Raw genomic sequence first — 13,086 nt, 5'->3', positions numbered from 1 at the left:
TGTGCTGCAAATGAGAAACAGTCTTATTTTCTAACCAAGCATGTCCTGTGCTTTTTATGTTTTCTCTAAATTCTGCTTATAAGATACACATTTCTTCTTCTTTAGCTATCTTTTTCTTCATACACATTATACATTTACATGCAGCTAAGAAAAGCCAGTTGGCAAGTTCAATATTCTGTCTAGAGATTTCTTCAGCCAAATCTATGAATTCAGGGGGTAACTTTTCATGTTCTATGTTATAATGGATGATAGTCTGGACTATCATTTCACAACTGTATTAATCTGGGCTGCTTCCAATGGCAGTCTTGTCACCTTCTTTCTAAGCCCTCACTAATGGTTTCTTTGCCAATTTCTGTTCTCTTCCTAATCCAAAGCCTACATCACCAATTTTAGGTTATTATTTCTGTTGCACCTCACTTTTTTATTCCAAATATGATGACTAATTTTATATTTTAACTTGACTGGGCCAGATTTGGGAACACATTATTCTGAGTATGTTTGTGAGAGTATTTCTAGATGAGATTAACATTTGACCCCGTGGACTGAGGGAGGCATAGCACCCTACTCAAGGTGAATGTGCCTCATCCAATTAGTCTTTAAGACTGAATAAAACAAAAATGCCCACCTTACCTTGAAAAAGAGAGAACTCATCCTGCTTGATTGCATGAAGCTAGGGTGTTGGAACATCAACTCTCTTTTGATCTTAAACTTGTCAGCTTTTGTACTGGAATTCACACCATAAACTCCTGTGATTCTTTGAATATAGACTGTAAAAACACTTTTAGGTTTCCAGTGTCTCCACGTAGCTAGTTGTAGATCTTGGATTTAGTAAGCAATCTCTCTCCTTTCAATCTCTCTCTCTCTCTCTCTCTCTCTCTCTCTCTCTCTCTCTCTCTCTCTCTCCTTTCCTCCCTCCCTCCCTCTCTGTCATATGTGTGTGTGTGTGTGTGTGTGTGTGTCTCTCTCTCTCTTGCTCCCTATTTCCTATTTTTCTGGAGAACCCTGACTAATAATAAACCAACTTCTATATGTTATTTGGCACTCATATCAAAATACACCCAACACTTTATAGATTAAAATATGGTCAGGCAACCTTTTATAAAAGACAGGATAGGAATTCTGTAGGCTCTGTGGCTGTGTAGTCTCCATGACAACTATTCAACTCTGTTGTGGCACAAGAGCAGCCAAGTATCTAAATTAACAAGTATGGTGTTTCAATAAAGCTCTATTTACAAAAAATTTGCCAAGTCAGATTTGGCCTATGGACACCTGAGCCAAACCACATGTCCTTGCTTCTCACAACTCTATGGGCTGACTGGGAAATCCTGCTGGTCACAGTTGCAGGCAGCCAGTACCTCACCTGGTGTTGGAAGGTCTCAGATGACCTTGCTGGTTCTCATAGATGTTGGCTCTCATAGTCTGTGGCTTTTCTCTCCATGTGGCCTGTCATTATTCAGTAATCTCACCTAGGCTTTCTTTTCTTGGTGACTGGAACATCCTAAGAGGACAAAGGCAGGAGATACATAGCCCACTGTGGTCTGGCCTTGAGAAATATACCACTTCTGCCACATCCTACAGGTCAAAGCAAGCTTTGAGCCAGGCCAGGATCGAGAGGCAAGCAGTAGACTCCACCTCTGGAGTCTGGAGGCAGGCATTTAGTATTGTCATCAGTTTTCCAAGCTCCCCTACAAATGAACTAGGACACCTTAGCTTTCATGTTACTGTAGTCATCAGCTAGGGTCTGTGAGAAGTCTTGGCCCCTTGCTACCAGAATGAGTCAGTGGCAGCCAACTCACCAGGTGAGTCATGAAACTAAACACCTTTACCTGTCTTGTCTAAGTCTTTGGATGCATTTCCAGAACTTTAGTCTAATTATGAAGGCAACTTGAGGTAAGAAAATCATTCACTGGGTGCTGGAAAATGAAAACTAAAAGGCTATGGGAGGTTCCTATGTCTTCAAGTAAATAAGGACAAAGCCCTGTAACCTTTGTATATCCCCACTCCATTCACTGGATGCCACGAGAAGGGTTGTAGCATGATGTTGAACAAAGGGGAGCATCCACATTTTCACGCACTTCCTAGAGGTTCTTCAAACTCAACTTTCCTATTCTTCAGAGTTGAAATCAGAACAATCTTTTTTTCCTTTTTTAAACAAAAACTTAAGGTTCCTTGCAGATCCTGGCCATCAGATACTTCCTGTAGGATACGGATCTTGTTATTTTTAAATACAGTGCTTTAGAATTGATCAGTCTGCTAACAGATGCATATTTAAATGTCATGCAGCTTTGACACATGAGCCAAAAGACAAACTATTTCCTAATATTGTATAAAATGCATTTTTATCTTTAAAATAAAATTCTATATAAAACATAAATCAATTAAATATATACCTCTAACATCCAAGAAAGTAGTAAAATTGTTTTTCCTTCCTCTGCTTAAACTATCCTTTCTGAAGTAGCCATTTTGGAAGGTTATCATTAAAACACATGAGAATGAAACCCTACCAAGATATGCGACATTCTTCCAAAGAGAACAAAACTGAATGATTATTTGCCTTTTAAAAGTGTTGATGTTTTATGACTCTGTTTAAAACTATTTGTCACTGAAAAGCCAGATACAAAATTCATTTTCCAAGGTAACTTACACCACAGAGGCTGCAATGGTATTATCTGGCATGTGGACTTAAGAACTCTTGTTCTCTGAGTAGGTTTTAAATCAAAAGCACTAAGTAGAGTTTAAGCTCCATGTCATTTTAAATTCCAAGCTTTAGATCCATGAAGCATGATTTTTATGATGGAAACAACAACTGACCCTCATCTGCAACAAATCCACCAACCTAACTTTGTGGCTTTCTCCGTAATTCTCAAGGAGGCTTGCACATAGATAAGATGTGAATGAGTAAGAAAGCGAGTGTAAGATCACCCATCACCAAGTGGCTCCTGAGGACTTACCAACTGTCCCTTTAATGTTCAGCTGTTGTTCCTGTCCACTTCTGCTCCGGGAAGGCCTTTCTGCCTGCCTGGCTTTCTACAAATTCCTTTACAACAAACTTTTCACAGTGTATACATAATAGTAAAGCAAAATTGCAGTTACCATTTTCTGAGTGTTTCCCATATGTTATACACTGGCTACACACTTTATGTCATTTGACCCTTCAATAACCTTGCAACACAGTTTCGGGACAGTTCTCCCAATCTTGCTGATAAGAAATTGGGGCTTGGGAAATTCATTAATCTTCCTAAGGGTGCACAAATACCAGTGAGCAAAGCTGAGACTGAAGCCTGGGTATGGCTGGCTAAGAGCCTGAGCGTTCTTCCGTCGCAATAGTGTAACATTTAATGAATCATTCCCCTAGCACTGTTTTCTCTCTCTAATTACAGTGTATGCTCCTCAAGAAGAGAGACATATTATACACATCTACCATCTCTTTCAGGGTAACTGGCACAGACGTTCAACAAAAGGAATTTATCTGCTAGTTTAAAAGTGACATATTCATCATTCGCTGGATTAGAACATCTGTCTGAAAAGCCTACTTCTTTTGTGAAATATTTTAGTGCCAGGGTACAAAATAACTTTCTCTACCATCAATTTAAATTTAATCAATTAAAAACCTGCAAACCAGCAGGCTGTGTTTGGAACGAAACTCCAAGGAGGCTAAGCAGCACAGAGGGTGAGGGGTAGGTCTCCCAGAAAAAGCAGAGGAATGTGCAGACGCATCAATCACTCTGCGCTTCGGATTATCAGTGTCTCCTTCGATGCACCACAGTGCTTTGGATTTGGGAGGAATGTTAGCATTAAAGCCTGATAAAGTCATATTCATCTAACAAATTCCACTGTCACCTCATTAGATAGGAAAAGTAGAATGCTCTAGGACCCTTGCAGATATTTTTGGTAAAAACAACATTTTTGTCTTTCTAAAGGAACTGAAAGCCATTGCTTAATTGCATGGTGAGCTGTCGTGACAGGCCACACAGCCAGTGGGGTCAGAGCCAGAGGTCTGGGAGTATAAACTGTCCTCGAGCCTATGAGCATTTCCTCCCCTGAAGAGAAATTGTTGTTAAAACACTAATTGAGAGGTCAGTGGTCTTCGGACAGGCAGGAGATAAAGCATTAGCTATGTGAAGTCATGCCGGCTTTGATCTTCCAGGCCTTTTGGCTAGAAAGAAAGGCAGCCATGAGCCAGAGGTTCACTAATCTGCTTAAAGATAAGCTGTAACTGTTTGGTTGCAATGGAGCTCCAGGGCAGGGAAAAAGTTTCTCTCTGTGCACTGGGGCCAGGCTCCTGAATGAGGCAGTTAGGGTCTGACGTCCCGGCCCACACTTTGAATGACAAGGCAACTGGTCCTAATGGTGCTCAGAAGAGAAGTTTGCTATGTTCATGGGACTTGCCACCATTCCCTTCTCAGGGGCTGCTTTGGAGTTTGTCCCATAGATGACTTCTCCAAAGAAAGCTGGAGCAACAGAGGGCTGGTCAAATGCCACCAGAAAAGAAGGGAAGGAAGGAAGGAAAGGGAACAAGAAAAGGAGAGAGGGAAAAAGAATTGAGTTAGTCTGATTCTCTGGGCAATGCCAGATATATGAAAATAGAAAGAATATGATACTCAAAAGAACAAAAGATATATATCTTTACTTTTTCTCCACAACAAGAGATTGATGTAATAGAAATCAGCAGGGATGTATCCACGGAAGAAGATGGACCTGCAGGAAATGCAGATCTTTAGGAGTCAATAAAGGCTGCCTTGGATCCCACCAGCATGACTGATCCCTGACGCTGGGTCAGCACAGACAGGAAACACTGGGATCAGATAGCAAAGGGAATCATGAGCTCCCTCAGAGGAGAGAGGATCAATGTCTCCGTCAGAAGCCTCTGTGTGACTCTTCTGATCTTGCCATGTTTCCTACACTTGATCTTAGCCAAAAGACCTAGAAGCAATATGCTCTGTTTCCTAAGATGTCATTTTTAAAAAGCTTTGGCCAAATGCGATTGATACTTGGCTACCTTGCAAGTGGATAAATCAAGATGTATAACTTGTATTTTGGAAAGGAGGTTGACTGAAGCCAGCAACACTTAGGGTAGACATGGGGTTTCTAGTTGCTGAGTTAAGAAATTGTTCCTTCCATCAGTGAGCTCTCATAGCTGCTTACCTAGCCCTTAGAGCACCCATCCCAGCAATCAGGCACTGGTGAGCATTAGATCAGCTTTGTACCTAGAATGATGATGCAGTTAAGGACACCACTCTCGGGATATACAGGGGGGCTACACTTCCATAGCACCATTTCACTTTTACTTTAAGATTCCACAAAACTGTCATAAAATAGGTTGAGCTTGTTGTCACCTCTCTTAGATTTTCAGAACTGGGATTCAGGAAAGTTACATGATTTGGCTTATAAAGGTTTCATAGCCAATGAGAGGCAGGACAAGTTTACAACTGTATCTTTAAGAATCAATTAGAAAACATACTAAGGAGGTAGCATTCAGCAAGAAACCAAAGTTAACTTCCAATTTAAAATTTCACAGATTACCAACTTCATGGGCCTTTAGAGTAAAAAACCTCAGAAGGCAATTCTCATCGAGGCCAGGAATCTCTTACAGAGGAAATCTAGGTCTGATCACCACCTACCTAGTACCTACACTATGTAGTGTACGGCTATCAACAGATGAGCAGGGCATCTCCAGCTGGTGGAGCCTTCAAATTCTAACCTATAACATTTCTGGTTGCTATAGAAACTAGAGGAAAAGAGAATGTGGTAATCCATGCCCTGTAGTTTTTTGCCCTACCACTCATGTCTCATTGATTGGTCAAATCAAGTGACATAGTCAATATTATGGTTGGGATCTAATATGTTCCATTAAAAGGCTCATTGTGCTGAAGACTTGGTGGCTAATGGGCTTTGGGGAAGTGATTGAATCATAGGCTGCATCTTCATTAGTGGCTTAACCCACTGATGAGGTCATAACTTGATGGCATTATTGGGAAGTGATGGAAACAGGAGGTGGGGCCTAGCTGAAGGGACTGGGTCATGGGAGCGTGACCTTGGCACCTCTATCTTGTTCCTGGCCCCATTCTCTCTGGTTCTTTCCATTTCTTTCTGTTTTCTGGCTGCCTTAAGGTAAGCAGCTTTCCCACACCATACCCTTCTTCTACAACACTGCTGCCTTGGAGCCAGCTGACTGTGGCCTGAGACCTCTGAAACCATGAGCCAAAATAAATCTTTCCTCCCTTAAATTGTCTTTCTCAAGTATTTGGTCATAGAGACAAAAGCTGAGTAACATAGTCAAGCTTAATTTCAAAGGTATACCAATATGCCATTCTCCTGTGTATCAGGAAAAAGAGAGAAGGGATTAGAAAATGTCCTAGTTGCTTTCTCACTGCTTGTCTCATGAACCCAGGGAGAAAAGTGTTCAAAAATGGATGATCAGAGGCCAGGGATTTAGCTCATTGGTTTCACTGCCTGCTGCACAAGTGCAAGGACCCGAGTTCAATCCCCAGGACTAAAAGAAAAAAAAAAAAAAAAGGATGATCAATAAGCTCCATTGAAATCAGTGGTCATAGATTTGAATTTGTTGGTGCCTTCCTTGAACCACTTAGCCAAGAATGTTGTCTGGCCTTCCACTGAGGAAAGGCATTGTCTTAATGTAGCTAGAGAAAAATAAACATAATGACATAGGGTTACTTCTGGGAGAGGGATCCTTGAAGATTCCAAAGATGAACAGCAAATGGAGGAAGGAAGTATAGATGGAAATATTCCTTCTTTTGGAAAATCTGGAATCAAAAAGCCATGAGAAACATGCTTACTCTTTTCCCCTGCTTGCAAGAGCATCCCTCCCTGCCTCCTGCCACACACAGAAGGGAGAGGGAGAAAAGAAGGCAAATAGAACAGAAAAGGCAAGAAAGAAATGTGGAAGTAGCTGTAGAGAGAGTTCTTAGAAATATAGCATGATTCTTTAGAAAAAAGCAAAGATCATTTCAGTTCCCTAGAAGACACAGACTTCCAGATAACCCTAAAAACTTATGCCTGGTTCCCCTTAAATTCTTGAGCACACTCTTTGTGGAATATGATCTCTCAGTACACAGAAATTTAATGACAATTTCTAAGCACCCAAAGCTCATGAATGAGACCAAAGCTACCCATTTTAATAGTATTTATCTCCAAAGTATGCATTGCCTCATTATTATCATCAATCGGATATTTTCCCAAAGGAAAAAATTAATTGCCCACCAGAAATGTTTTGAAATGTTTACATGTATTATTTTGTATAAGCACGAAAGTGTGTGGGAGCCTGTTTATAAATTAGCAAAGTGTTAGTAAACTCTGGTTTGACACTGATAAGGTTCATATGAAAGTCATCACTGAAACTGTTGCCTAAATAATAAACAGAATCTCTTGGCCTATCCTCTTTCAAACATGCCTCCCCTGATTAAAAAGCATATTATAACTGAAAGAAATGGAAAATGTACAGAAAAGATGGCTGCATTTCCTTCTTGGTTTGGTGAAGATTTGGTGAAATGTTTAGGGAGAGATTGATTGTTAGCTATCCTTTGAAAATTGGTGAAAATAATATTGCTTCTCTTGTGGTACTTCTTCAAGAATGAAATGATTTATGGCTTAGAAGCCACCTTGGACAATCTTGGCAGGGAGTAATTCCTGAACAAAGTTGGCAAATGACCACTGTGATCAGGGAGGGTGGGCTTTCTCATGAGATGAACCAAGAATCATGATGGCCCATAAGGGTCTTTCTAGGCTATGCCTTGCCATGAAGAGACCTTGCAATGCAGTTCTAAGGAAGAAAGGATGGAATGCAAGAGAGCTTGGACTTTTCCCTATGATCTGGAGGGTAGTTCTGGATCTAACTGTAGGGTAATCTTGGGAAGGTCATTATAAATCACCTGGACCTCAGCTTCCACATCTTGGTTTTTTAACCAAGAGAGTGGATTATATTTTAAATCACAGCATCTTTTCTTCAAGAGCTAGAATAGAGAAAATTGATAAATGCAGTAATACTTGGACTTTTGCAGAGTGGGTGTCTCAGAGCTTTGCTGGTGAGAATCATCCTTCCTTCACCTTCATTCCACCCACCTCCATAGTTACCAAAGGTTGCTGGACTCTTGCAGTAGGAGTATGATTATCTTATATTGTGGTGCCCATCGTGATACCTCCCTAAGCAGATGAACTCTCATATGCTGGATTCTACCATCTTCCCCCGACAGGGTCCCATACTTTCTGTACTATATGCTTGGCACAAGATCTGCCTACAGGCATGGCTCTTTGACTATCCATGAATAGAGTAGAGAATTGGTATCAGAATAAACATAGAGGATAACATGAAAACAACAAACAGCTTCTGACCTCACAGGATCATTCCAGAAGGAAGCACTTAAAAATTGTGTTAATCTAGAAAGGTGGGATCTGGCTTCTGCTTCTTCTAGCAGGTGTATTCATGGAATTGCCTAGGGGAACTTTCTTAACCTCAGGGTGTCTATTTCGACTGCAAGATGAGAGTAATATACTTGCTTTCTACATTAGGTCCAATAACTGACTGAAAGCATCTAGTATGTTGTCATCAGACCGGCCACTAAAACAATGCAAGCCCATTCCTTCAGTGGCTGAGTCAGAAGGGTGCTTGATAGTTTCATTTGTCCCAATATTGTAACAATTCCTGTCTACCTTTGGGACTGCCCTGCCCTGACCTAATTTCAGGTCCTGGACTGTCCCATTGTGTTTGTATTGGCTCATTAATCATGCTGCTCCCAAGTGAAGACTTCACACAGATTGTCATTACCTCTAGACCAGACACTGGCAACCACCCCACACACTGAGGCTCCCAATGACCCACTGTTCAGCCTCTTCCCCCATGCAGGGCTTGCCTGGAGCCAGTTCCTCTCCATACTCAGAGACTGAACTATGGAGCTGCATGGAGGGACAAAGAGTGGGATGCAGTCAATACAGTCTGCACATGAAGCGGCCGCTCCACAGGCCAAAGCTCCAGGCCAGCTCTGGGGCCTGAGTCACGGCCAAACCCAGCCAAACAATACAGGTAAGAAAATGCCACCCTCCAGGGGGCGGGCAGCACCCAGGAGGGAAGCCCTTGAGTCACTCACTTCATTGTTCTAGTCACGAGGAAGGAAAGCATTCAGTTCTTTTCTTTAGGACAAAAATTGTCGAAGGAAGAAAAGAGCCTCGCATTCTGAGCAGCTCTCCTACAGGCACTCTGCTGGCATGGCCCACTGCATGTGCTGCTGCCTGGTAGCATTTGTTTGTTTATGCAATAAAGGCTGAAGGGGATTATACCTAGCCAGGGAACATACGCAATTGATAGAGGCTCCTGTCTCAACTTCTTTGTAATCACTGCACTTTACATCTTTGTAATTTTCCTTTTGTTCTCCTAGAAGGCACCAAGAAATGGCTTTGTTTTCCCAGCAGCCAAATGTGACTTATAAAAAACAGAAAAGAGAAGAAAGAAAGAAAAGAAAGAAAGAAAGAAATCTCTCTGCACAGTTCAAGTGTGTTAAGGCAGAGGGGGAGAGACTTTCTTTTGTTGTTGTCGTTTGTTTTTGTTTCTTGGGCTCCAGAGCAGCACATTTTAATCCATTTTGGCTTAAGACAAACACTTATTACCTTCTCCCCACCATTTCCACTCTCAAAGAAACTTCTCTCCTCCTCCTATGTAGATATTATCTGCATTCAACCATAGAGGAATTCCTTAGGCATGTGTTCCAAAATGCCATGGACTATGCCTGATTTATTCTCACTTTTCTTAGGACATCTAGGCAGGATGTATCACACAAAATTCAGCATCAGAGATGCTGAAAGCCACAAGGCCTTTCCAGTGCTGTGTCTCCTAAGGTAAGATTAGCCCCTATTTAGTAACCATCTTCAGGCTATGTGCTTCCATACACTGTCTTTAATCCTTATATTTCTCCCATTTTATGGAAGGAAATGGAAGCTCACTTTCAAATTGCAGAGCCATTTGAATCTCTTAAAGGAGCAGTTTCCCAGGTGTTTTTGGATATAGTACTCCACTCTCTCCTACCAAGTGGCTCTGCTTAGCTCCCTCCATCAGCAATTCTCATCTACAGTGCTGTGACCCACCAATGGGTCAGATTCATTTGTAAGCCACACTTCTAGTAGTTTTTGCTAGTAAGAGTTTAAGCAGCTATGTCGTTAAAGTTTAGAAGACCATATCATAACAGATTTAGGGTTGGTCCCCATTGTCCTGGTTTCACTCTTTTGCACTCTCATGTGCTTTATGAGGGAGAAAGGAGTGGCGAGCGGGATGTTGCTTAGAGTGCAGAGATTTTAGGAGTCTGGATCTCTCCATAGGTTGTGGTTGTCCAGTAGGCTGAAGCGAGAAAAGATTGAGAATCTTCCTCCTCCATTAGCACCCATAGGAGACTACTGAATTCCTAAGATGGTTTTAATTTACAAAGCTACTAATCCCTCAGCCCCATTAGAACTCCTTAATCCTACATTATAAAGAACAGTCTGGAACTAGTACCTTTGGGATTATTTTAATGTACTATTGGATATCTCTTGCATCAGTTTATGCTCAAAACTGCTTTACAAAGTAGATGAAGAAAATATCAACTGTCCTATTTTAGGAATGACAGGATCTGAAGTTCAGGCTTGTCCAAAGTACCGTTGTAGATTTGCAAGCCTGGCTTGCTTTAGCCTTTCTATGCTCTGAGAATGCATCACCATCTGACAGGTGTCTGACCTGTTTAAGCAGTGCATATCTTTACAGAAATAAGCAGTAGTGCAGTGTTAGCTTTTTACAGCACAAAGAGAGGCCTTTGACCAGAAATGAGGGGTATTGTTTTACTGTGAAACAGGATTTTGCAGTAATTGCTTGAGGGAGAAGGGGTCCTCTTATTTTTAGCACTAAATATTTCTGCATGTATCCAGAGCTAGCACTCATGAATACATCTAGAGAAATACAAACTACTTTGGGAAATAATTAGAATCCATGCCTTTTTAGTGTCATTTCCATAGCACAAAAAGTACAGGTACAGGGATTACATTCAGATTCATGAACATCAGGACTGCCTGAAAGATAACCCTAGAAATGAGGAGGCCTTCAAGACCCAATTTTTGCTGTTGAGAATTTATTACAAATATCTCCGAAAAAAAAAGGCTAACTTTTAAATGGTGTGGACGAGACCAAAAGGCTATTTTGCTTCACCACATTCTTTTAATCAAGATAAACAACACTAAAAAAGACCTATGAAGAAGTTTAAAATTACTGAAAGCTTGCAAATATATCAAAAACATTTCAGTTTCCCAACATGTATTTCTCCTTTATGGTGAGCAGCTCAGAAACAATATATCTGCCTCCTGGGCAATGCCCTTATCCCTGACCTCAACGGGAACCTTCCAGGATGCAGCTCATGTCAATACAGTAGGTTCAGCTCTTGCCTTGCACCAGTTTCACCAAGACCAATACCACCAGGCTCAGAGGTATTGACTGGCTCATGTTAGTAGGAGCTCTTCTATCATCCACGAAAGAGGGAGCAGGAGCTGGAGGTGTATTGGCTTCTGTAACTGAAAGAAAAGAGGTAGGAAATATGAACTGCTAGAAGCACCAACCAATGTGAGTCAGCAATCCTATTTTGCATCATGTAGCTCTGCCTCCAGGGTCATGATAGTGAATTTTATGTGCCAACTTGACTAATCCACAGGGTACCCAGATATTTAGTCAAACATTATCCTGGGTGTGTCTGACAAGCTGCTTTTGTATGAGATTAACACTTGAATTCATGGATGTAGTAAAGCAAATCACAAATTGTCCTTTATAATGAGGCCAGGCCCCATCTAATCCCTTTGAGGCCTGAGTAGGTCACATAGTCTGATGCTTCCTTGCTTGCCAACCTTGAGCTGGGACATTGATCTTTCCCAGTTTCCAGACTTGGACTAACATATCCACTCTTCTTGGGTCTTAAGACTGCCAGCCATAGAACTGGAATATGCATTAGAAGACCATACTCCAGTTGTTTGATTTGACAGGGATCTTTCTGATTTAGCCTGGGAGCCAGAAAAGCATAAGTCACCGCAACGGATTTGGCACAGGGCACTCTGTTAGCCACCACTTCCTCATCTGCAAAGTGAGAACAATACTTGGATTGGACCCAACATATGTGTAAAGGACCAACACATGAGGGATATGCAATACTTGACACCTAGTCTTATCCTACGAGACAGGAGAGTGGGTCATTTCCTCTCAGTTATAAAATTCACTCAAGCCATAGCTCTGAACCCTTGTGCATCCCAAAATTAACTAAAAAGATTATATAACTCATTAACAGAAGTTGTTCATACTGGCAGGGAGTAAGGGAAATGGCTCCCTAAATTATATGTCACAATCTCTAGGAAAATAGTGTACATTGAAAAAAAATCTCCCTGCTGGTTCTGATATGCAACTCACCCTTCCCACCCACCTTGGGAACCACTGATAAGCCATTAAACCCACTAATTAGAGCATGCCACAGCAAAATTATCTTTAAATTATGTCTCCAACCAAAAATAATTTTAAAAAGGAAAAAATATCATTCAGAATCAATGTGTACTCCACCCTCTGACCCCTAAACAATAGAAGGAAGATAATTCACAGTTACACTTAAAGTTCTAATCATAACCCATCTTTAATATAGCCATGGTGGTTAAGAATATGTCTGCTATTTTAAGTCTATAATTATTTTTTAATAGTACTATCATTTCTTTCCATTAAGTCAGTGTCAGTGAACTAGAACTTGGCCCAAAAAAGTGAAAATACATGTAGTCAAAAGTTGACTGATAATAGAAATATGCCTTTTTTCTTAATCTCTGATACCAAAATGAAAGGGATAAGAGAAACCAGGAAACACAACAAATGACAACTATTAATTTAGTGGTGGCGTGATTTGCATAGTAATGCAGGAAATGTGCTGCTGATTATTGCATTTGCTCTATCATTAGAACCCTGAGAAATGTTCAGAATTTGAGTGTATTTTTCCACCAGTTAATGTTTTTGATAACTAAGTCATCTTTAGGCTATCCATTATCCTGTCAGCCTAAATTGACAAACTTCATTCAGGATGTTTCTCTTTTAGG

This window comes from Heterocephalus glaber, unplaced genomic scaffold (assembly GCF_053883595.1).
Source record: "Heterocephalus glaber isolate CG9 unplaced genomic scaffold, H.glaber_assembly_v1.0 deba00001497, whole genome shotgun sequence".
NCBI classification, from domain to species: domain Eukaryota; kingdom Metazoa; phylum Chordata; class Mammalia; order Rodentia; family Bathyergidae; genus Heterocephalus; species Heterocephalus glaber.
Note: the sequence above shows the minus strand (reverse complement) of the source record.